Source organism: Cetorhinus maximus, chromosome 11 (assembly GCF_964194155.1).
Source record: "Cetorhinus maximus chromosome 11, sCetMax3.hap1.1, whole genome shotgun sequence".
Lineage (NCBI taxonomy): Eukaryota > Metazoa > Chordata > Chondrichthyes > Lamniformes > Cetorhinidae > Cetorhinus > Cetorhinus maximus.
The window spans coordinates 120,947,610-120,975,294 of record NC_135889.1 but is presented as its reverse complement, the minus strand read 5'-3'; the positions used below and the strand labels follow the sequence as shown (position 1 = coordinate 120,975,294).

Sequence of the window (27,685 nt, the reverse complement as noted above, 5' to 3'; positions counted from 1 at the left end):
CATCCCTTTCGCTGTGTGACTGACCTCGATAGTGCGTCCCGGTCGCTGTGTGACTGACGTCGATAGTGCGTCCCTGTCGCTGTGTGACTGACCTCGATAGTACATCCCTGTCGCTGTGTGACTGACCTCGATAGTGTGTCCCTGTCGCTGTGTGACTGACCCCTCGATAGTGCGTCCCTGTCGCTGTGTGACTGACCCCTCGATAGTGCGTCCCTGTCGCTGTGTGACTGACCCCTGGATAGTGCGTCCCTGTCACTGTGTGACTGACCCCTCGATAGAGCGTCCCCGTCGCTGTTTCACTGACCTCTCGTTAGTGCGTCCCTGTCGCTGTGTGACTGACCTCGATAGTGTGTCCCTGTCGCTGTGTGACTGACCCCTCGATAGTGCGTCCCTGTCTCTGTGTGACTGACCCCTCGATAGTGCGTCCCTGTCACAGTGTGACTGACCCCTCGATAGTGCGTCCCTGTCGCTGTGTGACTGACCCCTCGATAGTGCGTCCCTGTCGCTGTGTGACCGACCCCTCGATAGTGGGTCCCTGTCGCTGTGTGACTGACCTCGGTAGTGCGTCCCTGTCGCTGTGTGACTGACCCCTCGATAGTGAGTCCCTGTCGCTGTGTGACTGACCCCTCGATAGTGCGTTCCTGTCGCTGTGTGACTGACCCCTCGATAGTGCGTCACTATTGCTGTGTGACTGACCCCTCGATTGTGCGTCCCTGTCGCTGTGTGACTGACCCCTCGATAGTGCGTCCCTGTCGCAGTGTGACTGACCCCTCGATATTGCGTCCCTGTCACTGTGTGACTGACTTCGATAGTGCATCCCTGTCGCTGTGTGACTGACCCCTCGATAGTGCGTCCCTGTCGCAGTGTGACTGACCCCTCGATAGTGCGTCCCTGTCGCCGTTTGACTGACCCCTCGATAGTGCGTCCCTGTCGCTGTGTGACTGACCTCGATAGTGCGTCCCTGTCACTGTGTTACTGACCCCTCGATAGTGCGTCCCTGTCACTGTGTGACTGACCTCTCGATAGTGCGTCCCTGTTTCTGTGTGACTGACCTCGATAGTGCGTCCCTGTCGCTGTGTGACTGACCCCTCGATTGTGCGTCACTATCGCTGTGTGACTGACCACTCGATTGTGCGTCCCTGTCGCTGTGTGACTGACCCCTCGATAGTGCGTCCCTGTCGCAGTGTGACTGACCCCTCGATAGTGCGTCCCTGTCACTGTGTGACTGACCTCGATAGTGCATCCCTGTCGCTGTGTGACTGACCCCTCGATAGTGCGTCCCTGTCGCAGTGTGACTGACCCCTCGATAGTGTGTCCCTGTCGCAGTGTGACTGACCCCTCGATTGTGCGTCCCTGTCTCTGTGTGACTGACCCCTCGATAGTGCGTCCCTGTCGCTGTGTGACTGACCTCGATAGTGCGTCCCTGTCGCTGTGTGACTGACCTCGATAGTGCGTCCCTGTTGCTGTGTGACTGACCTCGATTGTGCGTCCCTGTCACTGTGTGACTGACCTCGATAGTGTGTCCCTGTCGCTGTGTTACTGACCCCTCGACAGTGTGTCCCTGTCGCTGTGTGAGTGACCCCTCGATAGTGCGTACCTGTCGCTGTGTGACTGACCCCTCGACAGTGCAGCCCTGTCGCTGTGTGACTGACCCCTCGACAGTGCAGCCCTGTCACTGTGTGACTGACTGACCATTTGACAGTGCAGCCCTGTCGCTGTGTGACTGACTGACCAGGAATGCCTGAATCAGGAGCCAATGCGGAGTGGAGATCATGAACAGATCACACTACTCAATGTATAACTGGGAACTGGATTTGTTTGGCGTTTCTGTGCCTCTTGCGCAATTCTGAAGTCAGCATTTGTTAAACGTGGTTGGATTGTGGTGTTAACTTGGGAACTTGCGTCTTGTTTGAGGTTGTGAGGGTGCCGGTGTTTTGGGTGCCTGCCAAATTGGCACTTCCCTGCTTTTGTCCATCTGCTGTGCGTGTGCAGGAAATATTCACCTCGCATTCTGGGTGCCATGAATAGCAAGATTACAATTTATGCAGCGTCTTTACACCGGCTCAGGAGGCCTCAAAGCACTTTACAACCAATGATGCGGTTTTTTTTTAAGCCACGTGCAGTCATTTTATTTATCCCTTCACGAGATGTGGGCGTCACAGGCAAAACAAGCAGCCGTCGCCCATCCCTAATTGCCCCTTGAGAAGGTGGTGGGTGAGCTGCCTCCTTGAACCGCTGCAGTCCCATGTGGTGTAGGTACTCCCACCGTGCTGTTAGGGAGGGAGTTCCAGGATTTTGACCCAGCGACAGTGAAGGAATGGCCGATTAGAGTTCCAAGGAGCCTTGGTGAGTTGCTACGGATAATCTTATAGCTGGTAAATGTTGTAATGTCGGAAATGGGGCGGGAAATGTGTGCGTGGAAAGCTCCCACTGTCAGCTATGTGGTAATGACCAAATAATCCGCTTTTTGATGTCGGGATAAATATTGACCAGGACACCAGGGAAGAACTCCTTGTATTGTGGGCGGGGGATCATTTATGTCTGCCTGAGAACAGGCGCTGGGGTTTTAATGGCTGTCCCGAAACGCGGCATCGCTGACAGTTCAGCATTCCCTCAGTGCTGCACTGGGAGCGCCTGGATAGATTATTTTTGCACCCGAATTTCAGCGCTTCCCCCCTCCCCACCCCAACGCCCCCCGAGCCACGATTGGCACCAAGGATGCACAAGGAATGGGCACTTCAGCGATGAGTGGCAGGTTCCTGTGATGCTGTACCCTAACACAGGTAGGCAGGAGGGAAGAAAGGTAAAGCATGATTGGATCACAGCCAACCTCTTCTCAACAGTTTGGAAGAGGTCAGTAGTGGGGTGGATAGCGGGGAGTGCTTCTCCAGTTTGTCAGAATGAACTCAAGGGCATTTGATCTTGTTCTGCGCAGGGATGGCACTGCCCATATTGTCATGGTCAAGTTGTTGTTGTATCCTAACCACCCCCCACCCCCAACCCAACACCTTTCGTCCATCGGTATACACTGGCTCCCAGTCCGGCAACACTCCAAGTTTAAAATTCTCATCCTTGTTTATAAATCTCTCCATGGTTCCCCACTCCCCCACCTCATCTCTGTCGTCTCCTCCAGCCTCACAACCCTCCGAGACCTCGCCGCTCCTCCAATTCTGGCCACTTTGTGCATCCCCGATTTCCTTCGCCCCACCCCTATTGGCGGCCGTGCCTTCAGCTGCCCGGGTCCCATATAAACTCCCCCCTTAAACCTTAGAAGCTAGCTCATTTACCGAGCTTTTGTTCACTGCCCTCACCTCTCCTTATCGTAGACTCATAGAATGGTTGCAGTACAGAAGGAGGCCATTTGGCCCATCATGTCTGTCACGGCCCCTGTAAGAGCAGCTCACCAGTCCCATTCCCTCTCCTTTTCCCTATAGTGCTGCAGACTATTTCCAGTTAACTATCCGATTCCTCTTTCAAAGCCTCGATTGCATCTTCCTCCACCACACTCTTGGGCAGTGCACTCCAGATCTCAACCACTCGCTGTGTGAGAAAGGTCTTTCCCCGTGTCGCCATTGCTTCATTGGCCAAACACCTCAAATCGATGTCCCCTGGCTCCTTGGACCAACAAGCCCCATGTGGCTTGGTGTCAAACCTTGTTTGATAGCTCTCTTGTAAAGCATTTCAGGGTGATTCACTGGGTTAAAGGGGCTGCGTGTTGGTTATTAGTAGAAAGTTTGCGAGCGCATGCATTGAGGTAACCTGACTTAGAGATTGACTCACTGCTGAGTCCATCGTGACACTTTGACTCCACTTCCCCACGACTTCTATGAAATCTTTAAACCTCTACTTGATTGAAACCTTTAAGATCCTGAAGGGTAAAAGCAAAGAACTGCGGATGCTGGAAATCCAAAACAAAAACAGAAACAGAAATACCTGGAAAAACTCAGCAGGTCTGGCAGCATCGGCGGAGAAGAGCACAGTTGACGTTTCAAGTCCTCATGACCCTTCAAGGGTCACGAGGACTTGAAACGTCAACTGTGCTCTTCTCCGCCGATGCTGCCAGACCTGCTAAGATCCTGAGGGGCCTTGACAGGGGTGGATGTGCAGAGGATGTTTCCTCTTGTGGGACAATCTAGAACTAGGGGTCACTGTTTAAAAATAAGAGGCTGCCCATTTAGTGGGAGAGCAGTGGAATGGCGGTAATGTCACTGGGCTAGTAATCCAGAGAGGCCCAGGCTGATCCTCTGGGGACATGCGGGTGGAATTTGAATTAAATTAATAAACCTGGGATATAAAGCTAGCCTCAGTAACTATCAGTGATTGTTGTAAAGACCCATCTGGTTCACTGACGCCCCTTTAGGGAAGGAAATCTGCCGTCCTTACCTGGTCTGGCCTACAGGTGACTCCAGACCCTCGGCAATGTGGCTGACTCTTCACTGCCCCCTCTGAAATGGCCTCGCAAGTCACTCGGTTCAAGGGCAACAGAGGCTGGCCTGGCCAGTGACACCCACATCCTGTGAAAGAATAAAAAAAAAAGACAGAGATGAGGAGACTCAGAGGGTTGTGGGTCTTTGGAACTCTCTTTCTCAAAAGGCATAAGCAGAGGTAATGGATTCTTGCTTAACAAGCGGGTGAAAAGTTATCGGGGGGGTTGAGGTTACATTCACATCAGTCATGATCTTATTGAATGGCAGAGCAGGCTTGAGGGGCCGAGTGGCCCACTCCTAGTTCATACATTTGTATGTCCCTTTTTTTTAATGTTCACTCATTTTTCCAGAGCCATTTCATCCAATTCAGGGTAACAGGGAGTCAGAGCCTATCCCAACAGGCAGTGGGTGCTAGGCAGGGTACACCCATCCATCACAGGGCACACACACACACACACCACAAACACAGGAGCACTTTACCATAGCCAACCCCACCTAACCACCACACCTTTGGACAGTGGGAGGGAACCAGCACCCAGAAGGAACTCCACCCAGACAGACACCTGAGATCAGGATCGACCCTGGGCTCCCTGGAGCTATGAGGTAGCAGCGCTAACCTCTGCCCCACCATTCTTTATATTAGTTTGTGAACCAGAGAAAAGCAGATTGGAAGTTTCTCCTGTTCCTTGTCAGTTGCTATGTGCACTGTGGCGCAGTTTTGAGCCAAGTGGGTCATGAGATTCCAAGGTTCAACCAATGGTGCACACTGAGCTAACTTTGCTGTGGCTCAGTTGGGTAAGGCGCTTGTCCTTGAGCTAGAAGGTTGTGGGTTCAGGCCCCACTCTGGAGACTTGAGTACAGTAATCCAGTCTGATACTCCCAGTCCTGTACTGAAGGAGTGCTGCACTGTCAGAGGTGCTGTCTTTTGGGGTGCAGCCTTGCCCTTCAGGTTGGTGTGAAAGGTTTCTCGGCACTATTTCGTAGGAAGGCAGAATTCTTCCTGGGACCGATAATTTACCCTCGGGCTAACACCAGTAAAATTACAGATGATCGGATTGCTCCATTTATCCCTCGACAGGCACCCGCGCCTCCTCAGGGCATCGAGATGATAGATGTTGACCTTTGCCGCTGATGCCCGTGTCCTGAGAATGATAGATGCTCAGGGTCGCATCCGGCCAGGAGGGGGAGAAGTGAATGGTTCCGCAAAGGGGAATGGGACAGCATTGACCTCACCTGACCCGTTGGGAAAACGCTGGGACTGGGAAGCAAAGAGGCTTTTATTCCTGTCCCTGGATTAACTCCCCGTTGGAGTGAGTTTCACAGGAATGCGGCTTCCTACCCTGATCCCGTGTGACTGGCATAGGCGACTGGCAGCTTTAAAATGGCTCCCCCCAACCGTCCCCATCGTTGGGTTTGTTGGTTGAGGCAGCTGCACGCAGATATTTTCTGCCATAATCACGCGAATTATTAACCGTTTGTCTCGTCGCCTCCACCCTCAGTTAAAAAAAAACCTCCCCCCCGACAGAACAGAGACAGAACCGAGGCTCCTGGGCCTGTGATTAAAACCCCCACCTCCACACCCCTCCCCCCGCCGTTTTATCGAACACAATACATCGGCCTCCCCGGCAGTGGGCGAGAGCGTCACTGGCAACCCTCCCAGAACCGCAGCTCGACGAGAGGCAAACTGAGGAGGAAATAATTTAAATAAGGAACACAATTGGATGGTGGGGGGAGGGTGGGGGGAGGGGGAGCGGAGAAGCTTATCCCAAACAAAAAAAAATGAATAGTGAGCCTGTTAACAAAGGGACCGGAGAAAAACGAAGGCCCTCCCGAGGAGCCAGCGGGACAGAGGTTAAAAGGTTGAGTTGTCCGTCGCTCCAGTTGCTGACAGTTCTGAATTGAAGCTGGGATTTATTTATTTTTTTTGTTCTCGGTAAGAGGTTCTGTAGAGGCCGCTGCCCCTTCCTGTGAAAGAGAGAGGGTTTAATCTCCACATAACACACCCTCTCCCCCCACCCCCCACCCCCACCGCCCGCCACCCCGGGTCTTCCCTCAATCCGCCTCCTCTCTGCACCTCATTGTGTTAAAATTGATGGCCGCCCCCTTGCCTCGCACCTGCTCCCCTGCTCTCAACTCATTCTTTTCAATTCTTCAGTCTTCCCTTCCACCGACGATCCACTGGATCGTAAGGTCCGAACTTTCTGGGCGGTAGCCGCTTGATTTGTCTACCCTTCCCCCTGAACCGTCCGTTGACTTGCCCACCGTGGTGGGGATGCGTTACAGTGCCTCGGGCCTTTGCTTTGGCTTCGTGTGTCAACTGTGGCTCAGTTGGTAGCAGCCCCTGCCTCTTGAGTCAAGAAGGTTGAGAGGCCCCGCTCTGGAGTCTTGCGTACCAAATCTAGCCTGACGGTCCCAGGGCGGTACCTGAGGGAGTGCTGCACTGTCGGAGGTGCTATCTTTCAGATGAGACGTTACGCCTAGATAGAAGGCCCCATTGCACTATTCCAAAGAAGAGCAGGGCAGCTCTCCCTTGGCGCCCTGACCAATATTTATTCCTCAGTCAAAGTCAGTAAAACTTTATCTGGTCATTAATTTATTGCTTGTTTGTGGGAGCTTGCTGTGCGCGAATGGAGCCGTAGCAGGGTATTGCAATATAGCGACTGCATTTCAAAAGTACCTCATTGGCCGTGAAGCACTTTGGAACATCCTGGGGTTGCGAAAGGCGCTCTAGAAATGGAAATCTTTTTTTTACACACACACACACACACACAGTTAAGAAACCTGAGCCAGTGGGGGTTGTCAGGATGCAGTATATGCTGCAGGAAGGTCGCTAATATGCTCGTCAGGCTGGACCTCACGTCCGCCAATCGGGCATGCTGCCCCACCACCACCCCCCCCAACCCCCACCCAACCCCGCGAACTTAAAATAGGGCGCGATAACATCATGTCGGCGATATGACCGTCACGCCAGCCCCCACCCCTCCCCCCACGTTACAGAAGGCAAGCGGGCCCAGAACCCGGCAGCCTGTCCGCCATTTTGAAAAGCCTAACCAACGAGCTGTTAAACGACCCAATCGTCCGTAAGTTTTCCCGTTCACTGCCGTGTTTCTCAGGCGTCGGACATGGGGATGTTTTACACAGCAGCTTGGACGAGGCAGCACAAAGGCAGAAGGCTGGGCCAGACACTGGGACGGGCCTGACTGGGCAGGTTCCACTGGGGAAGGCGGAGGCAGCATTATGTTGTTCTCGGTAATGACATTTTTTTTTTAATCTTTTCTGCGCCTTCAGTAGGAAGAGAGATTCTGAGAGGAGGGGACCTTTACGATTCTAGCCGTCACTGACTCCCTGTTCCCGGCGGAACCCCTCTGCCGCATACACCCCAGCCGACAGCCCTGATTGGCTAAGGAGACCCTCTTTGCTCCTCGAATTGGCTGCCTTGCCAACAGACGGCCAAGAGTTGGCCATCCAGCGCTTGATTGGACACCCTGAGAGGGCAGGAGCAAATGGACCCCTCAGTTCCTGTTCCGCCTCCCTTACCCCCCTCCGAGAGACATTAGATCGAGCCCCTCGCCTACACATGGAAAGTGTGATCGATGATCACTCCTCACGTATACACAGACAGCCACGTATACACAGACAGTGCCCCATCAGTAATGCACTCCTTGTGTACACTAGGCCAATTCTCAAGGCCTGAGTGAGTGCTGCACTGTTGGAGCTGCCATCTTCTGGATGTCAAGTTCAGTTGAGGCCCTGTCTGCCCCTCAGGTGGGTGCGAAAGATCTCACGCCTCTGCTCAAAGAGCGGGGGACTTCTCCCCGATACCATAGACAACCTTTATCCCTCGGCCAACATTACAAAAAAACCAGACTATCTGGTCATTATCATTGCATAATACATTGCTGTTCGTGGGATCTTACTGTGCAGTTCCTGCATTACAGCAGTGACTACACTTCAAAATTACTTCAGTGGCTGTGAAGCACCTTGTGACGACCTGAGGTTGTGAAAGGCGCTATAAAAATGCCAGTTCTTTTCTTCTTAGGTTAGAGATTTTTTTTTCATTCATTCATGGGATGTGAGTGTCTCTGGCCAGGCCAGCATTTATTGCCCATCCCTAGTTGCCCTTGAGAAGGTGGTGGTGAGCTGCCTTCTTGAACCGCTGCAGTCCATGTGGTGTAGGTACACCCACAGTGCTGTTAGGGAGGGAGTTCCAGGATTTTGACCCAGCGACAGTGAAGGAACGGCGATATATTTCCATGTCAGGAAGGCGAGTGACTTGGGAGGAAACTTCAAGCTGATGGTGTTTTCATGTGTCTGCTGCCCTTGTCCTTCTAATTGGTAGTGGTTGCGGGTTTGGAAGGTGCTGTCGAAGGAGCCTTGGTGAATTCCTGCTGTGCATCTTGTCGATGGTGCACACTGCTGCTACTGTGTGTCAGTGGTGGAGGGAGTGAATGTTTGTGGATGCGGTGCCAATCAAGTGGGCTGCTTTGTCCTGGACGGTGTCCAGCTTCCTGAGCATTGTGGGAGCTGCACTCATCCAGGCAAGTGGAGCGTATTCCATCACACTCCTAACTTGTGCCCTGTAGATGGTGGACAGGCTTTGGGGAGTCAGGAGGTGAGTTACTCACTGCAGGATTCCCAGCCCCTGATTGTGAGGCTGGAACAGGGCCAGAGATGGGGCACTAATGTAACCAATCAGTGTTCTTGTGGCAGAGCCCAGCAGTGGTGTTTGCTGCATACGCTGGATACGTGGGCACAAGTTGTACATTCGGCGCCACGGGAGCCAAATCATCAGGGGACTGTGGTGTGTGTGGTATGGTCACTGGGCTAGTAAAGCAGAGCCCCCAGGCTAATCCTCTGGGGGTCACAGGTTCAAATCTCACCACAGCAGCTGGTGGAATTTAAATCGATTAACAATCTGGAATTGAAAACCAGTCCCAGTCATGGTGACCACGAAACCATTGTTGTAAAAAAAAACCTGTCTGGCTTACTGATGCCCTTTGTGGGGGGAAATCTGCCATCCTTACCCGGCCTGGTCTATGTGCGACTCCGGAACCACAGCAATGTGGCTGATTATTAACTGCCCCTCTGAGGTGGTCCGACAGGGCATTTGGGGACAAGCAACACCCTATGAAAGAATGAATAAATTTTTAATAAGGAAGAAAGGGCGTGTCTCCTCGTGACCGCAGAAAACTCTTTGTCATTGGAGGGATGAATCTTTATTCAAGGTTATTGTGCGAATCAAGACCTGGTCTCCTTACCTAAGGAAGCATATGGCTTCACTAGCCCGATTCCTGAGATGAGAGGGGTTTTCTTGTGAGGGCAGATCGCATCGGGTGGGCAAAGGTTCTCAGGAATGTTGAAAATGGAAGGTGATCTAACCGAAATGTATAAAATTCAGAGGGGGGCTTGACAGGGCAGAGGCTGAGAGGATGTCTCCCTGGCGAGAGTCTAGAACGTGGGGTCACCATCTGAGGATAAAGGGTCAGACATTTAGGGCTGAGATGAGGAGAAATTTCTTCACTGGTGAATCTTTGTAATTCTCTGACCCAGTGGAGTGTGGATGCCCAGTCGTTGAGTATATTCAAGACAAGAGATGGGGTAGGTTTTTGGTTGCTAGGGGAACTAAGGGATATGGGGATAGTGCGGGAGGTGGAGTTGAGGTTGAAGGTCAACCATCATTTTATTGAATGACGGAGCAGGCTCGAGGGGCCGGAGAACCCACTCCCCCTAATTCTTATCTACTCAGTTATCTTATCCTGCCCAACATGAATTGGCCGAATGATTGAGCAAGGTGCTGCAATCAGATCTGAGCAAGTTTTCCATATTCATGCTGAAGGATTCTTTCACCTTTGCAAGGACCATACAGGATGTGCATAGTGATAGCTAAGCCGTGTCCATGTGCTCATTCGACATTACTAACCTATTCACCGATGTACCACTCAAGGAAGCCAGAGACATTTCACAGAGTCACAGAATCTTAATGGCACAGAAGGAGGCCATTCAGCCCATCGTGTCTGCACCAGCTCTCCAAATGAGCATTATGACCTAGTGCTCATTTTCCCTGTCTTTTCCCCATACCCCTGCACTTTGTTTCTATCCAAATACTCATCCAATGCCCTCTTGAATGCCTCGATTGAATCTGCCTCCACCACACTTCCAGGCCGTGCATTCCAGACCCGAACCACTCGCTGTGTGAAAAAGTTTTTTCTCACGTCACATTTGCTTCTTTTGCAAATCACTTTAAACCTGTGCCCTCTCGTTCTTGATCCTTTTACAAGCAGGAACAGCTTCTCCCTCTCTACTCTGTCCAGATCCCTCATGATTTTGAACATCTCTATCAAATCTCATCTTAGCCACCTTCTCTCCAAGGAGGACAGTCCCAACCTCCAATCTATCTTCGTGACAGATGTTTCTCATCCCTGGAACCATTTTTGTAAACCTCTTCTGCACTCTCTCCAATGTGTCCACATCCTTCCTATAATGTGGTGCCCAGAACTGTACACAATACTCCAGCTGAGACCTAACATGTGTCTTATATAAATTCAGCATAACCTCCCTGCTTTTGTACTCTATGCCTCTATTAATAAAGCCCAGGATACTATATACTTTATTAACTGCTCTCTCCACCTGTCCTGCCACTTTCAATGATCTATGCACATATACACCCAGGACTTTCTGCACCTGCACCCCCTTCAAAATCTCACCCTTTATTTTATATTGTCTGTCCATGTTCTTCCTACCAAAATGCATCACCTCACACTTCTCCATATTGAACTTCATCTGCCACCTATCTGCCCACTCTACCAACTTGTCTATGTCCTTTTGAAGTTCTACCCTGTCCTCCTCGCAGTTTTACAACACTCCCAAGCTTCGTATCATCTGCAAACTTTGAAATTGTCCCCTGCACACCAAGATCTAGATCATTAATATATATCAGCAAAAGCAAGAGTCCCAATACTGACCCCTGGGGAACTCCACTACAAACCTTCCTCCAGCCCAAAAAATATCCATTGACCATTACTCTCTGCTTCCTATTTTTCAGCCAATTTTGTATCCATGTTGCTACTGTCCCTTTTATTCCATAAGCAATAACTTTTCTCACAAGCCTGTTGTGTGGGACTGTGTCAAGTGCCTTTAGAGAGTCCATGTACACCACATCAACAGCATTACCCTCATCGACCTTTTCTGTTACCTCTTCAAAAAAACTCCAGCAAGTTAGTTATGACACGATTTCCCCTTTAGAAATCCATGCTGGCTCTTCCTTATCAACCCATATTTTTCCATGTGACAACTAATTCTATCCCGAATAATTGTTTCTAGAACCTTGCCGACCACTGAAGTTAGTCTGACTGGTCTGTAATTGTTGGGCTTATCCTTACAGCCCTTTTTGAGCAGGGACCTGATGTGCACCACGTCACTATATAATGCGATCTAGACTCGCTGCCATTGTCTGAAACTGTATTCATTGAGCTTATACACTCAGCAACTCGCGCAGTTGAGTTCAGCTTTAATGACACCATGTACGCCCAAATAGATGGTGTTGCCATGGGATCCCCTCTAGGCCCAACTCTCACAAACCTTTTCATCAGTCTTCACAAGAAACGTGTCTTTGGTGGAATGACATCCAACCTCCTACCCCTTGTATATTTCCGATATGTGGGTGATACATTTTCTATATTTGACTCAGCAGCTGCATGTAAGAAGTTTCTTACAGACTTTAATGGGCTCCATCCCACGCTCAAATTCACTTCTGGAATGGAGCAGTCTAATGAGCTCCCTCTCCGCTCTGCGCTGGTTGAGAAATCCGCTAATGGGTTCTCTAATACTGTCTACCACAAGCCTGCCTTGACTGGTCAATATACACGTTGAGATTCCTACAGTTCCACACGCTACAAGATTGGCCTTGTTGGCAACGTCGTAATAGGGGCCAAGCCATTTGCAAGCTTGATGCTGAGATAGGGCGCATCAAAGCTACCCTGTGGGATAATGGCTACCCCTGATTAGAGCATTGCTCACTGTGTATCGTGCACACTCATGAACGGGCTTAAGGCAGCCACTTCTGGTCCTGAGAAGTGCCCAGCCTACCTCAGATTACCCTGGAAGGGCAAGGTGTCTCAAAGATTTGAGCAACGGGTGAAGCTAGCTGTTTCACGCTGCTACTATGCAGTGATATTCGCCGCTAACAGGATGCTGCCGTCAAGCCAAAAATACATTCTGCCTATCACACAAATGAGTAATGTGGCATATGAATTTCAGTGCCAGTGTGATTCTAGGTATGTAGGCCATACGTCTTAATGACTGGTGGATCATATCAAACAGCAACAGGCAGAGCACTGACCGCACCCAACCAGCCCATGCTTGCACATAGTGTCCAACATTAGATATGATTTCACAATTGGACATCACTTACTGAACACTCCTGATTTAGCTAAGAATTACACTAACAACCAATTTAATCTGATCAGTCAGGCCTGTAATCTGGCTCACTTACACATGCTAGAAGCTACATATATTCCTATGTCGGGACCTGGCCTTTGCAAACAGAAAGAACATGTCCAGGCATTACGCCTTTGTCAACTAAACAAAAGCTTGGCAGTTCACTGTTCCCCGGTGCATTCCATTGGCAATGCCTCAACCAATCAGAGTTGGCTTGCTAACCAATCAGCCCCCTTTTTGCACGCGGTGTAAATTGTTGATCCCTTTGAAATTTGGTATTCTTGTGTCTGTCCTGATGAGTACAAGATGAAAACAGGATGTCTCTTTTCTCAGCAAAACTTAAACGTCTTAATTTATTATATGCAAGAGATTTGACTTCCCTGCCACCTCGTCCATAACCCACTCCTTGTCCATTCTGATTTGTGGATATACCTGAGGGTTTCATCCCATGATGCCTGGGCTCCAGCCACCATTGGTCCATCTTTCCTCATCAATTGGAAAGGGAACAGGCATTTTGTTACCCAATCATATTAACCTCAACTGTCAGTCAGAACAGCCAGCTTTTTACCCCCTTCACCTCGAATAATTAAAATTTAAAGAATGAATGTCTTGAAACAAAATGAAAATTGACAATTTTGCTGAATATCCTCAAGATTTTTCTCCTGGCTTTTTTGTTTCCTCCTCAAACATGTTCGCGGACATTAATCATCCAATTCTGGAGACTCCCGGGCAACCTTGGAGTGTTGGCAACATCTATTCCCTCCTCCGCTCCTGCTGGCGGAGTCCTAGGTCATACCCCCATCTTATCTGAGTCGTTAGTCTTTGGAACTCTCTTCCCCAGAGAGCAGTGGAGGCTGCGCCATTGAGTTTATTCAAGGCTGATTTCTGATCCACAAGGAAGTCGAGGGTTAGGGGGGACAGGCTGGAAAGTGGGGTTGAGACCACCCCCAGGTCGGCCATGAGCTTATCGAAGGGCGGTGCAGGCACGAGGGGCCGAATGGCCTCCTCCTGCTCCTGTTTCTTACGATCTTATGTTCTTATCTCCCAGGGAAATCCAGAGCTGGTGACGGCATAGTAGTATTGCCAGTTGACTGGTAATCCCAAGACCCAGGGTAATGCTCTGGGAACCCCGGGTTTGAATCCCACCAGGGCAGGTGGTGAAACGTGAATAAAAAGCCTGATGATGACTATGAAACCGTTGTCAATTAGTGGTAGAAAAACCCAGTCATGTCCTTTAGGGAAGGAAATCTGCCGTCCTTACCCGGTCTGGCCTACATGTGACTCCAGACCCACAGCAAAATGTGGTTGACTCTTAACTGCCCCTCTGAATGAGGGATGGGCAATAAATGCTGGCAACCCCATGAACGAGTAATAAAAAAAAATCAAATCTGCTATTTTATTATGAAATTTAATTTGCTGCTTTTTATATTTTGGTTGCCGGTTTCTTCATTCAGTGAAGAAACAGAGCTGTGTGTGTTTTCTCGCTCTCTCTCTCTCTCTTTATCCATCTCCCCTCCCCTCCCCCCTCCGCTTTCCCTCGTCCGCCTTCATTATCTGATTTCAATCTTTAAATGAAGGAATTGTGCAAAGGGCCCGATACCAGGTTCGAGCAGAGCGGAGAGAAAAGAAAATAAAACTGATGAGCGCAGCAGACGAGTCGAGACCTTTTTGCTCTGACCTTTCGTTCAGTGTTCACACAGCTCAAAACCACCACCCCCCCACCACCACCACCCACCCCAGCATGACCCCCCCTCCTCCCCTCCTCCCCCCTCCCCCTGTCGCTGCCTTTGTCCGCTGGAAGATATATTTTTTTTTAAAAAAAGAAAACAAAATTCTCAAAACGTTTCCCATCCTCTGGGGGTGAAGGACTGTCAGTCACCCTGGAGGAGGCCCTTTGATATGTTAAGGGCCGGTGGAGCACGCCTGTCATCTGGGATAGATCACAGAGGTTAGTTTGGACAGGCGCTTCAGTGAAAGCCTAATTAGACACAAGGGAGGGGAGGGAGCCCGAGGAGATGTGGGGGAGGTGGGCAGTGAGCGGGCGGGAGGGGAGGGGAGGGGAGGGGGCAAGAGAGCTAAGGAGAGAAAGAGAGAGAGAGAGAGAAGGGGAGGTGAGCCGCGGATAGCAAAGGGTTAATGGGCACACCGTACCGAATCCCGCGTAAGTACACACGTCTGTTTGGCTGTGCGGTTATTTTATTATCCGGAGATGCGTACAAAGCAGCTTGCCCGATGCGGGGAAAAGTCACAACCGGTGGGGGGGAAGGTACCCGGCAATGTTGTGCAGCAAAGGGACTCCTGTGAGCTTGTGTTGAGGGGGGTAGCAACGGAACCAAGAAATAAGACCAGTCCATCCCACCCACAGGCAGTCAGCAACTGAAAGAGAAAGAGAGGTGAATGTTTGGGCTGAAATTCCACCATATGGTGCAACACTGAGAAAGTCATTTAAGTCCAACCTGGAGCTAAAAAAAGTCTGAGTTTTACACGGCCTCAACGTATCAGTTTATAGATTGTTACAGGGACCTGGTTGATACCCAAAAATGTATTGAATTTTGAACTTGTTGCAAGGTGTTATTGCACCCTGCTGTAAAGTAGCGCTGCTGAGATTTGGTTACTGGAAATGTTACAGGACCAGCTGCGAGTTTTCGGTTTGTACAACCTGGGATTGTAGCCACGTTTTGTACTACCTCGAACGACTGTAACGCACAGAATTCGAGATTATTGGAGACCTGATTGCACCTCGCAGCGTGTCGGATTCAGGCACAGCGGGCAGGATTTGGTCACCTCTTGTATCGGATTTTGGGATTGTCACTGGGACCTTGTTGCATTTTGTAGAATATAGAACTCTGATTTATTGGAGGATGGGGTTTCACGCTGCAGTTTAGGACTACGGACTGGTACAGCATCTGGTTATCCTCTGTGATTTGCACAATTCCGGATTAATGCAGAAACTGATTGTAACTTAGAATCAGAGACTCGTTCCAGCACAGAAGAAGGCCATTCAGCCCAGCGTGACCGTTCTGGCTCTCCTAAGGAGCAAGTCACGTACTGCAACCACTCCCTCTCCCTCTCCCCACATGCCTGCACGTGCCCCCTTTTCAGATATTTAGAAAATGTAGAAAAATCTCCAGCACAGAAGGAGGCCACTCTGCCCATGGTTATCCGCGCCCAGTCCAGCCCAATCCCATTTCCTGCACCGTAGTCCTCCAGGGGTCGGGGACTTGTGCATATCCAGACACCTGTTAAATGAGCTGAGGGTTTCTGCCTCTACTACCCTTTCAGGCAGTGAGTTCCAGGCCCCCACCATCCTCTGGGTGAAAAAAGATAACCCCCATCTCCTTTCTAATCCTCCTACCAATCACTTCTACCAGTCTATGCCCCCCCCGCCCCCCATAGTCACTGACCTCTCTGCCCTTCCCATCCACTCTGCCCCAAGGCCTCTAACAACCTTGTAACACCTCAATCCAATCTCCCCTCAGCCTCCTCTGTTCCAAGACCGAGATAGATAGGTTCTTGACTGGTAAGGGGATCAAAGGTTACGGGGAGGAGGCGGGAGAATGGGGCTGAGAAACTTATCAGCCATGATTGAATGGCGGAGCAGACTCAATGGGCCGAATGGCCTAATTTCTGCTCCTCTGTCTTATGGTCTAAGGAGGAGAGTTCCAGCCCATCCAACCTTTCCTCAGATCTTACCAGTCCTGGCAACAATTTTTACTGTTGTTCTCTCATAGAATTGCACAAAAAGATCGGGTTTGACCCTGTGATACTCTGAACTCTGTGGCTGGAATTTTACGACCCCTATCCCTACAATGCAGTGAGCCTTTCTAAACTCTATTGACTCTGACAGTGGGTAGAATCCTGCCCTATATTGTCAGTTGAGTGCGCTTGTGTCTGGAGAATGTGTGCTCGAGCCCCATTCAGGTGTCTCAAGCCCAAAACCTAGGCTGACACCCCCACTGCAGCCAGTGAGGGAGGGCTGCACTGTCAGAGGCGCTGGTTTCTGGATGAAACGTGAAACCGCCCCCCCAGGCCCTGCCTGCTCTCTCAGGCGGGTGCGAAAGATTTGCCGGGCCGCTGGGTCAAAGAAATCGAGGAGAGTTTAACATCCATCCCTGGACCAAAATAACTAAAAACAGATTATCTGTCAATTGAACTTATTGTTACTTGTGGAACTTTGCTGTGGGCACGTCTCCCTACATTACACCGGGGACTGCGCTGGTCCCATCCTGATGGTGGTGAAAGGTGCTGGGGAAAGTGTGAGGCATTGTTGGGATTTCTGAGGCTGCAACAGGAACCAGCTACACCTTGGATTGTTTAGGGATTGACAGGAACTGCTTGCCCACTATCCGAAAGCTACACTAGACCTTTCTCAAACACTGGCCCAGCATCAGCTGGAGTAATTGTGCCTCACTCTGGGGAGGAGTGTGCCACACTTTTAGAGAGGATGCTAATTCAGGCTTCAAACTGGACCCGGCTCAGAGTGCTGAGGGTTTTAGACAGGGTGCAGAAAAGACTTACGCCAATGTTTCCAAGGATGAGGGATGTCCATCACAGGGATAGATTGCTAGAAGCTGGGAGCTGTTCTCCACAGAGGAGAGAAGGTTGAGAGGAGATTTGATAGAGGTGTTCAAAATCATGAGGGGTCCGGACAGAGTGGATAGGGACAAGCTGTTCCCATTGGTGGAATTGTTGAGAACCAGAGGTCACAGATTTAAGACAATTGGCCAAAGAACCCAAAGCAACACGAGGAGAAAGTTTTTTTTCACACAGCGAGTGGTTAGGATCTGGACTGCGCTGCCTGAGGGTGTGGTGGGGGCAGGGGCAATAGTGACTTAATGGGAATTGGATAAACACCTGAAGATAACAAATGTGCAGGGTTATGGGAAAAGGGCAGGGGATTGGCATGGGCAGGATTAGTACAGCTGAGTCAGCAATGGGTCAAATGGCCTCCTCCTGTGCATCAACCACATGCTATGAAGCTAAACCTTTTATAAATCACTGGTTAGGATCCAGCTGGATTACTGTGTCCAGTTCTGGGCTCCGCACTTTAGGGAGGATGTCAAGGTCTTGGAGAGGGTGCAGAGGAGATTTACCAGAATGGGAGCAGGGATGAGGGGCTTCAGTTAATGTGGAGAGACTGGAGAAGCTGGGATTGTTCTCTTTAGAGCAGAGAAGGTTAAGACGAGATATGAACATAGAAACATACGAATTAGGAGCAGGAGAAGGCCATTCGGCCCCTCGAGCCTGCTCCGCCATTCAATAAGATCATGGCTCATCTTTTTGTGTTTCGAGTTTCACATTCCCATCTAACCCACGATAACCTTTGACTTCCTTGCCTAACAAGAATCTATCTACCTCCGCCTTAAAAATATTCAATGACCCCTCCCCCGGCCCCGACCACCTTCTGAGGCAGAGAGTTCCAAAGTCACACAACCCTCAGAGAGAAAAAATTTCTCCTCTTCTCTGTCCTAAAAGGGCGACCCCTAATTTTAAAACAGTGGCCCCCTAGTTCTGGATTCACCCACAAGAGGAAACATCCTTTCCATGTCCACCTTGTCAAGGCCGTTCAGGATCTTGTAAACTTCAATCAAATCACCCCTCACTCTTCTAAACTCCAGTGGAAACAAGCCCAGTCTGTCCAACCTTTCCTCATAAGACAACCCGCTCATTCCAGATTTAATAGCAGTGTTCAAAATTATGAGGGATTTCCTGGCAGGAGGTCAATAACTAGAAGGCCTAGATTTAAGGTAATTGGCAGAAGAACCAGAGAGGAAATTAGTATTTTTTTTAACACGTTGGCTGGGATCTTCTGGCCCCTCCCACCAGCGGGGTTTTCCAGTCCGGCCAAAGCCAATGGACCCCCCCACTACCAACAGGGGCTGTAAAATTCCACCCCCTGAGTTGTCGTGACCTGGGATGCGCTGCCTGAAAGGGCGGGGGAAGCAGGCACGGTAATCGTTTTCAACAGGGGCTCGAAAAGGAGGAATCTGCAGAGCTATGGGGATAGCACAAGGGAATGGGCCGAACTGGATCGCTCTTTTCAAAGAGCTGGCACAGGCACGATGGGCTGAATGGACCCCTTCTGTGCTGCATGATTCTACAAGTGGGCAGCACCTGCAACAGTGTAGACCCCTGACAGTACTGCACAGAAGTGGCAGCCTGGGATATGTGCTTAAACCCTGGAGTAGCTCTTGAACCCACAACCCTGTAAGTCTGAGGTGACTGTGCTGCCCAAGGTGGTAACTCACTAGGGAGCTGGGTAACTGGCATACTAATTGGCATTCTGTCAATCAGCCAAGGATTACAATCACTCTGCACAGTCACGTATTAAGCCACTTAGAACACCCCCTAAAAGATATTAAGGAAATAAACAAACCTGCCTCTGTTTCAAGCGATTGTACCTTACCCTAAACTAGGGTATGCCAGACCATCTTATTGTGCATCTCAGAGCAGCTCCCAAACTACTACCACCCTCGAACAACAAGGGCAGCAGATACCATGGGGAACACCACCACCTGCAAGTTCCCTTCCAAGTCTCTCACCATCCTGACTTGGAAATATATCGGCCGTTCCTTCACTGTCGCTGGGTCAAAATCCTGGAACTCCCTCCCTAACAGCACTGTGGGTGTACCTACACCACATGGACTGCAGCGGTTCAAGAAGGCAGCTCACCCACCACCTTCTCAAGGGGGCAATTGGGGATGGGCAATAAATGATGCCCGTGTCCACGGAATAAATTTGGGCATACAGTGAGTTACTGACATGATGGTATAGGCCAAGCCCCCACAACCATTAGGTATACAGTATGGTGCCTCTAACTGACCAGTGCGATGACACTCAGGTAGCCCGGGTTTAGTGTCAGTTGATGGGCAGTTAATGGAAGATCTCGCTGACCTTCACCCAGCTGGCAGGCAATGAGGTAGAAAGGGCCAATAGTCTCTTGTGAAAACAGAATTACCTGGAAAAACTCAGCAGGTCTGGCAGCATCGGCGGAGAAGAACTGATTTCTTCTCCGCCGATGCTGCCAGACCTGCTGAGTTTTTCCAGGTAATTCTGTTTTTGTTTTGGATTTCCAGCATCCGCAGTAGCTTTTAGCTTTTTGTTTTTATCTCAATAGTCTCTTGTGTTTAGAAGAATGAGCAGCCTGGTTGGAACATAAAAATATTCTTAAGGGAGTTTGACGAGGGTAGATGCTGAGAGATTGTTGCCCCTGACTGGAGAGTCTAGAACACTGTGGGTCACAGTCTGAGGACAAGGGATCAGACGTGTAGGACTGAGATGAGAAAATGCCTTCACTCAAAGGGTTGTGAATCTTTGAAATTCTCTTTCAACATTCTCTCCGTGGTCTTGGATGCTCAGCTGTTGGGTATCTTCGAGACTGAGATCGATGGAATTTTGGACATCAAGCGATGCGGGGATCTTGTGGGAATCTGGAGCTGAGTGAGAAGATCAGCCATGATTTTATTGAAGGGCAGGGCAGCCTCGAGGGGCCGAATGGCCTATTTCTTATGTCAAAGTGGTGCGCTGCAGTACAGCTGGTTAAAGGAGAGTTCGAAAGCTGACATTTTATTTCAAATTCGCTGAGATGTTTTAGTTTGAACGTCTGGATGAGTGAGTGTGATCTGCAATCATTTTAATATTAGGCTTAAGAGGTAATTTAACTACAGTTAATTAATTGTACAGTTATGTAAACCATTAAAAATAAATGAAAGTAAAATAAGAAACAGTTAATAATTTATACACAGGAACAGGGGGAGGCCATTCTGCCCCTCCAGCCTGTTAGATCACCTGCTGATTTTCTAAACTTGAGGGAATACATTTTGTTCTTTCAGAGAATTGCTTTGCACATTCATTAACTCATTAATTATTCAGCAATATATAAATCCCATAACTTATCTAACATTTTTTTACTTTGTATTTTAATGAGGGAACTTTCCTGCACTGGAGAATCTTTGACTGTAATACAAAGGGGGCTTTTGCACATGTGGTAAATGCATTCATGGGGGCACCTGTGCAAACGTGAGTCTGTGTGTCTGTGGGGTCTACGTGCTTTCCATTCGTTTATGGGATGTGGGGCGTCGCTGGCTGGGCCCAGCATTTATTGCCCATCCCTAATTGCCCTTGAGAAGGTGGTGGTGAGCTGCCTTCTTGAGCCGCTGCAGTCCATGTGGTGTAGGTACACCCACAGTGCTGTTAGGGAGGGAGTTCCAGGATTTTGACCCAGTGACGGTGAAGGGACGGCGATATATTTCCAAGTCAGGATGGTGAGTGACTTGGAGGGGAACTTCCAGGTGGTGATGTTCCCATGTATCTGCTGCCCTTGTCCTTCTAGATGATAGTGGTCGTGGGTTTGGAAGGTGTTGTCGAAGGAGCCTTGGTGAATTCCTGCAGTGCATCTAGTAGATGGTACACACACTGCTGCTACTGTGCGTCGGTGGTGGAGGGAGTGAATGTTTGCGGATGTGGTGCCAATCAAGCAGGCTGCTTTGTCCTGGATGGTGTCGAGCTTCTTGAGTGTTGTTGGAGCTGCACTCATCCAGGCAAGTGCGGAGTATTCCATCACACTCCTGACTTGTGCCTTGTGGATGATGTACATGTGTGTGTGTGTCTGTGTTTGTGTGTGTGTTTGTCTGTCTGTCTGTCTGTGTGTGTTTGTGTCTGTGTGTGTGTGTGTATGTGTGTGTGTGTGTCTGTCTATCTGTGTGTGTCTGTGTGTGTGTCTCTGTTTTTGTGTGTGTGTGTCTGTCTGTCTGTGTGTGTTTGTGTCTGTGTGTGTGTGTGTGTGTGTATGTGTGTGTGTCTGTGTATTTGTGTGTATGTGTGTGTGTGTGTGTGTTTGTTTGTGTGTATGTGTCTGTATGTGTGTCTCGTTTTTGTGTGTGTTTTTGTGTGTGTGTTTGTGTGTGTGTGTCTGTGTGTGTTTGTGTCAGTCTGTGTGTGTTTGTGTCTGTATGTGTGTGTTTGTGTGTATGTGTGTGTGTATGTGTTTGTGTGTATGTGTGTGTGTCTGTGTATTTGTGTGTGTGTGTGTTTGTGTGTATGTGTCTGTATGTGTGTCTCGTTTTTGTGTGTGTGTTTGTGTGTGTGTGTCAGTCTGTGTGTGTTTGTGTCTGTATGTGTGTGTTTGTGTGTATGTGTGTGTGTATGTGTTTGTGTGTATGTGTGTGTGTCTGTGTATTTGTGTGTGTGTGTGTTTGTTTGTGTGTATGTGTCTGTATGTGTGTCTCGTTTTTGTGTGTGTGTTTGTGTGTGTGTGTCTGTCTGTGTGTGTTTGTGTCTGTATGTGTGTGTTTGTGTGTATGTGTGTGTCTGTGTGTATGTGTTTGTGTGTGTGTTTGTGTGTGTCTCTCTGTTTGTGTGTGTGTCTGTGTGTGTGTGTGTGTGTGTGTCTCTGTGTGTGTGTGTGTGTTTGTGTGTGTGTCTCTGTTTGTGTGTGTGACTCTGTGTGTGTGTGTCTGTCTGTGTGTGTGTGTCTGTGTGTGTGTGTTTGTGTGTGTGTCTGTGTGTGTGTCTGTGTGTGTGTGTGTGTCTCTGTGTGTGTGTGTGTTTGTGTGTGTCTCTGTGTGTGTGTCTGTGTGTGTGTCTCTGTGTGTGTGTGTGTGTGTGTGTTTGTGTGTGTCTGTCTGTGTGTGTGTGTGTGTGTGTTTGTGTGTCTGTGTGTGTGTGTGTCTGTGTGTGTGTCTCTGTGTGTGTGTGTTTGTGTGTGTGTCTCTGTGTGTGTGTGTGTTTGTGTGTCTGTGTGTTTGTGTGTGTGTCTCTGTGTGTGTGTGTGTTTGTGTGTCTGTGTGTGTGTGTGTCTGTGTGTGTGTCTCTGTGTGTGTGTGTTTGTGTGTGTGTCTCTGTGTGTGTGTGTGTCTGTGTGTGTGTGTGTCTGTGTGTGTGTGTGTGTGTCTGTGTGTGTGTCTGTGCGTGTGTGTGTCTGTGTGTGTTTGTGTGTGTCTGTGTGTGTGTGTGTTTGTCTGCATGTACACGTACACCTTGTGTTAACCAAGGAAGCAGCCTCCAGGCACCCCCGCTGGCCTAAGGATTCGGCCCGGCATTGTGCTGTTGCTATGGTGACCCGTGCGGGCCTATTATCCAGCATCCTGCTGATACCAGGAGTCGGCTCCGTGTTATTCTTTTTTTTTTGTTCCTCTTCTGCGGCTGTTTCCAAGGTGACCCTGGTGGGGCAAAGCGAGTGTGGGAGACAAAGCCGTGAGGCCTTCTCCGACCCCCGGGCCCAGCCCCCGTCTCCCCATCCCCCCCCTCTCTCCCCATCCCCCCCTCTCTCCCCAGCCCCCCCTCTCCCGCGCTGCCCTAACCCTGCCATCATTACAGGCCTTTTGTGGAGCTGAGCCTGACAGCAGAGAGAGAGATTCCGCCCATATTCACTCCTCAATGGGATTTTCATTAATCGCTTACATGGACTAATTAAATATCCAAGGCCCCTAATCAGCTTGTGCTAATTGTAGCCAGTGAATCTGTGAGATGTATTTGTCTCTAAATGCTGTCCCCTAATTAGAAGCTGATGGTACCACAGGGCTGGCAAACAACAGCAGAGACTCTGGAAACAAAGGCCGTGTCAGAGCTGCAGTCCAGCCCCACGACCACACAAATACACACCTCAGACAACCCACTCCTCTCGCTTTGGTGCAGCTTTTAGCTGATTTTTCTCCCCCCTCCCCCCCAAATTTATTTGTTTGTGGCCCACGGAGGAGATCGGCATCTCCCCCCCTCCCCACCCACCCACCCCACCCCCATTCGAAATCATCGACCCTGTTTCACCCCACCAAAATCCTCCACAGTTTAAGATTCTCCATCAAAGCTCCCCCCCCCTCATCGGATCTGATCCACTGGGGAAAGATTAAGAAAAGACAAGACTTTCTATGCTTCTCTGCCTTTCTATGGCGCCTCTCACGACTTGGGTCCCGAAGCGTTTTGCAGCCAATGAAGTCATTACAAAACACAGCAGTTTATGCCGCGCAGCCTCTCACGAGATCAGGAGGGATAGGAGCAAGGAGGAGGCCATTCAGCCCCTCGAGCCTGCTCCGCCATTCAGGCTGGTCAGATTGTGGCCTCAACTCCACTTTCCTGCTTCCCACCCCCTCCCCCCTCCCCAATAACCCTTGACCCCCCCTTTGCCAAACAGTTAATGTGATAATGTCCAGATGGTCTATTTGTTTTTAGTGAAGCTGCTTTGAGGGGTAGATATTGGCCAGGACATCAGGGAGAGTTCTCCTGCGCTACTTTAAAACAGTGGACGTTGGATCTTTTATGTCCAGCTGGGGAGTGGGGTGTGGGGGGTGGTCTCGGTTTAGCATCTCACCCAGAAGGCAGCAGCTCTGACTATGCAGCACTCCCTCAGCACAGGGCAGGGAGGACAGGGCAATGGGGGGGAATGTGGGCCTAGATTACGTCCTTGAACCTGTCGAGGTCATTGACCCCCCTCGGCTTTCCTACTTGGGGTCCAGAGCCTTACCCGTCGGGCCCGTGGCTGACATTAAGCTGAATGGGTCTCCAGGAACAGGGCAGCAGAGTCTGTGATTATATATACAGCACCCAGAAGGGGGAAGAGTCCGGATTGGAGAGTGAGATCACTTCACCAGAACCTGAGACAGAAAGAGCAGCAAACATCAGAAAGACAAAATAACTGCTGAGTTGTGAATGCACAAGGGTCTCGATCATTAAAAGCTAACAACAGCTCAGAACTGCTTCAATATTAACACATATTCCTCTCCCCTGTCCTCTCCACCCTCACCCCCAACAGCAAGTGCTCCTGGGCTCCTTGGTCACTGAGACCATTCGGTCAGCTTCCTCTCCCACGTCCCCCTCCCCTCCAGTTACCCATGGGCCAAACTCCCTTTCACACTCCCCCCAGCCCTGAACTCACATCTATCTCCCCCCACTCCTCCCCCCCCCGTCTCCCCTCACCACATCCCTGGACTCATCTTGTCCATGAGATCCTATTCCCACTAAGCCGCTGAACCCCCCAAATTCCCCCTCCTGCTCCCCCTGTTAGCCGATATTGTAAACGCTTCTCTCTCTCTCTCTCTCCAGGTGTTGTGCCTCTCTCCTTCAAACCTGCCCTCATCGTCCCCCCTCCTTAAAGTAAAACCAACCCTTGACCCCCGCTTGTCTTTGCAAATGACCTTCCCATCGTTCCTGGAACTCCATGTCTGAGTTCCCTCCAATCAGGTCTCCGCCCTCCCCCCACAGTACAAATAACAAAGGTAAACTTTCCCCTCCTCGTCCTGTCTGCAGCCTCTGACACGGTTTGACCTCAACATCCTCTTCCCAACGCCTCTCCACTGTCGTCCAGCTGGGTGGGACCTGCTCCCACCTGCTTCCGTTCTTATCGATCTCATCGTAGCCAGAGAATCACTTACAATGGTTTCTCTTCCTGCTCCCTCACTGTTCCCTCTGGGTCCCCCCCCACAAGGATTTATCCTTGTCCCCCCCCTCCCTATTTCTCATCTACATGCTGCCCCTCAACAACATCATCTGAAAACACAGTGTTAGTTTTCACATGTACACCACCGACACCCAGCTCCACCTCACCCCCACCTCTCTCAACTCCTCCATTGTTGCTAAATTATCAGGCTGCTTATCCAACGCCCGGGACTGGATGAGCAGAAATTCCCTCCAGTTAAACATCAGGAAGACCGAAGCCATTGTTTTCAATCCCGCTCCGAACTCCATTCCCCGGCTACCGACTCCATCCCTCTCCCGGGCAACAGCCTGAGATTAAGTCAATCTGTTTTTTGCAACCTTGGTGTCACCTCTGACCGCGCCCCCCACCCCCCACCCAACCCGAGACGAGCTACCGGCCGCACACCCGCGTCATTGTTGACCCATCACCCCCCCGACCCCCGTGTTTGTTTATGGTCAGCGGTCAAACATCGGGGACGCTCGAGAGGCCTGAATTAGATCAATGTGGAGATCTCGGAGGGTTGTGGGGCTGGAGGGGATTACAGAGTTAGGGAGAAGTGAGGCCACGAGGGATTTATAAACAGGGAGGAGAATTTTAAAATGAGGGCATTGCTGGACCAGGGGGGGAGGGGGTGATGGGTGAACGGGACTCGGTGCGAGTTAAGACAGGGGCTGCGGAGTTTTGGATGACCTCACGTTTACGGGGGGCAGGATGTGGGAGGGCGGCCAGGAGTGCGCTGGAACAGTCCAGCCTCGAGGCAACAGAGGCAGGAGTGAGGGTTTCAGCAGCCGAAGAGTTGGGACAGGGGTGAAGTCAGGCACTGTTGCGGAAGGAAGAACTAGTTAATGGCGTGGATCTGGGAGCAGAAGCCTATCTTAGGGGATCAAATATGTCGCTGAGGTTGCCAGTAGACATTGTCCCTCACTTTAAAAGAGCCAGTTTAAATTGCCCATAAGGAAGCCTATAAATGGGACAGGAGTGCCACCTGGTGGTTTGGCGAGGGGGCGACAGCTGGGGTTTATTTCCTGTCATCAATGCCAACCTCTGAATGAAACAATGATTATAAACCACGTTACTGATTCGTGCAGATCTTCCCCTGACCACATTCCTCCAATTCATAGACTCTTAACAATGCAAAAGGAGGCCATTTGGCCCATTGTGCCTGTGCTGGCGCTTTGAAAGAACAATTAATCCCAAAAACCACCACCACTCCCCCCTACCCATATTCTCTTTAATTCCCCTATCAAAGCCCATCGTGATTTTGAGAGCCTCTTTAAATCCCTCGAGCTCCCCCAAACTGAGGAGAACAGCCCCAGACTCTCCCTGTCACGGGTCATCTCCTTCAGCCCTGGTTCCCTGCTGCCTTCTCTCTTTAAAACCTCCCTGAAGCCCGGAGCCCAGAATTAGACACAACACCCCCAGCGAGGCCTGACCAGTGATTTGTAAATGGTTCAGAATCAGAGAATTGGTTACAGCACAGAAGGAGGCCATTCAGCCCATCGCCGGCTCTCTGCGAGAGCAACGCTGCTAGCCCCACTCCCCTGCCCTTTACCCCGTAACCCTGCACATTTTTTAATCTTCTCATTTTTTTTTTTAATCCAATTCCCTTTAAGCCACCATTGAATCTGCCTCCTCCCCGCCCCTCAGGACAAGCGTTCCAGATCCTTAACCACTCACTGCTTCTTCTGTCATCGTCTGGGTCTGGCTCTCTGCCCTGCCGCCACTGGGCAGTTTCTCTCCATCTACTCTGTCCAGACCCCTGATTTCGAACACCTCCATCAAATCTCATCTTAACCTCCTCTTGTCCCAGGAGAACAGTCCCACCCTCTCCAATCGACCCTTGTGACAGAAGTCCCTCCCTCCTCCCAGGAACCGTTCTCGTCAAACTTTTCTGCAGCGGTCTCTATAAAGCCTCAGCGTCCTTAGGAGGGCCTGACCCCCCTCAGTCACGATTGTTGGGGCCAGGGAGGCAGTGGGAAGGCAGCACTTCCATGACCTGGGTTCCCGGTTGGTCCTGGGTTCCCCCAGTCCGTGAGTCGATGAACCTTTCTCCTGGTTTGTAGACCCAGCGGGGACTCTCTGTCTGCAGCTTTCTCCAGCCCTGCACCTGAGCTGATTCTGCTTCCTGTCCCTCCTCCCCTCCAAACCCCCACCCCCTCGCCTGGATAGAGCGCTACCTCAGTACAGAGTGCGACCATGCTATGGGCTGAGTTACTGAATTAATAATTCAGAGGTCACACGGCACAGAGTTCAAAAATCAATTTGGGAAAAAATCTGCAGTGATTTTGACCACCAGACCTTCCCCGCCTGATTGTTACAGAGACCCGACTGCTTCACCAGCCACGAGGTTACCGCTTTAACCGTCCTCTGGTCTGGCCGAGCGAGGTTACCCCTTTAACCGTCCTCTGGTCTG

At 50.3% G+C, this 27,685-nt stretch overlaps 1 protein-coding gene across 1 annotated transcript in view; it reads left to right on the top strand.

Moving 5' to 3' along the window:
• LOC144686226 (receptor-type tyrosine-protein phosphatase-like N) overlaps window positions 1-27,685 on the top strand; it is a 357,540-nt gene that overhangs the window by 294,402 nt on the left and 35,453 nt on the right. The window lies entirely within an intron of this gene.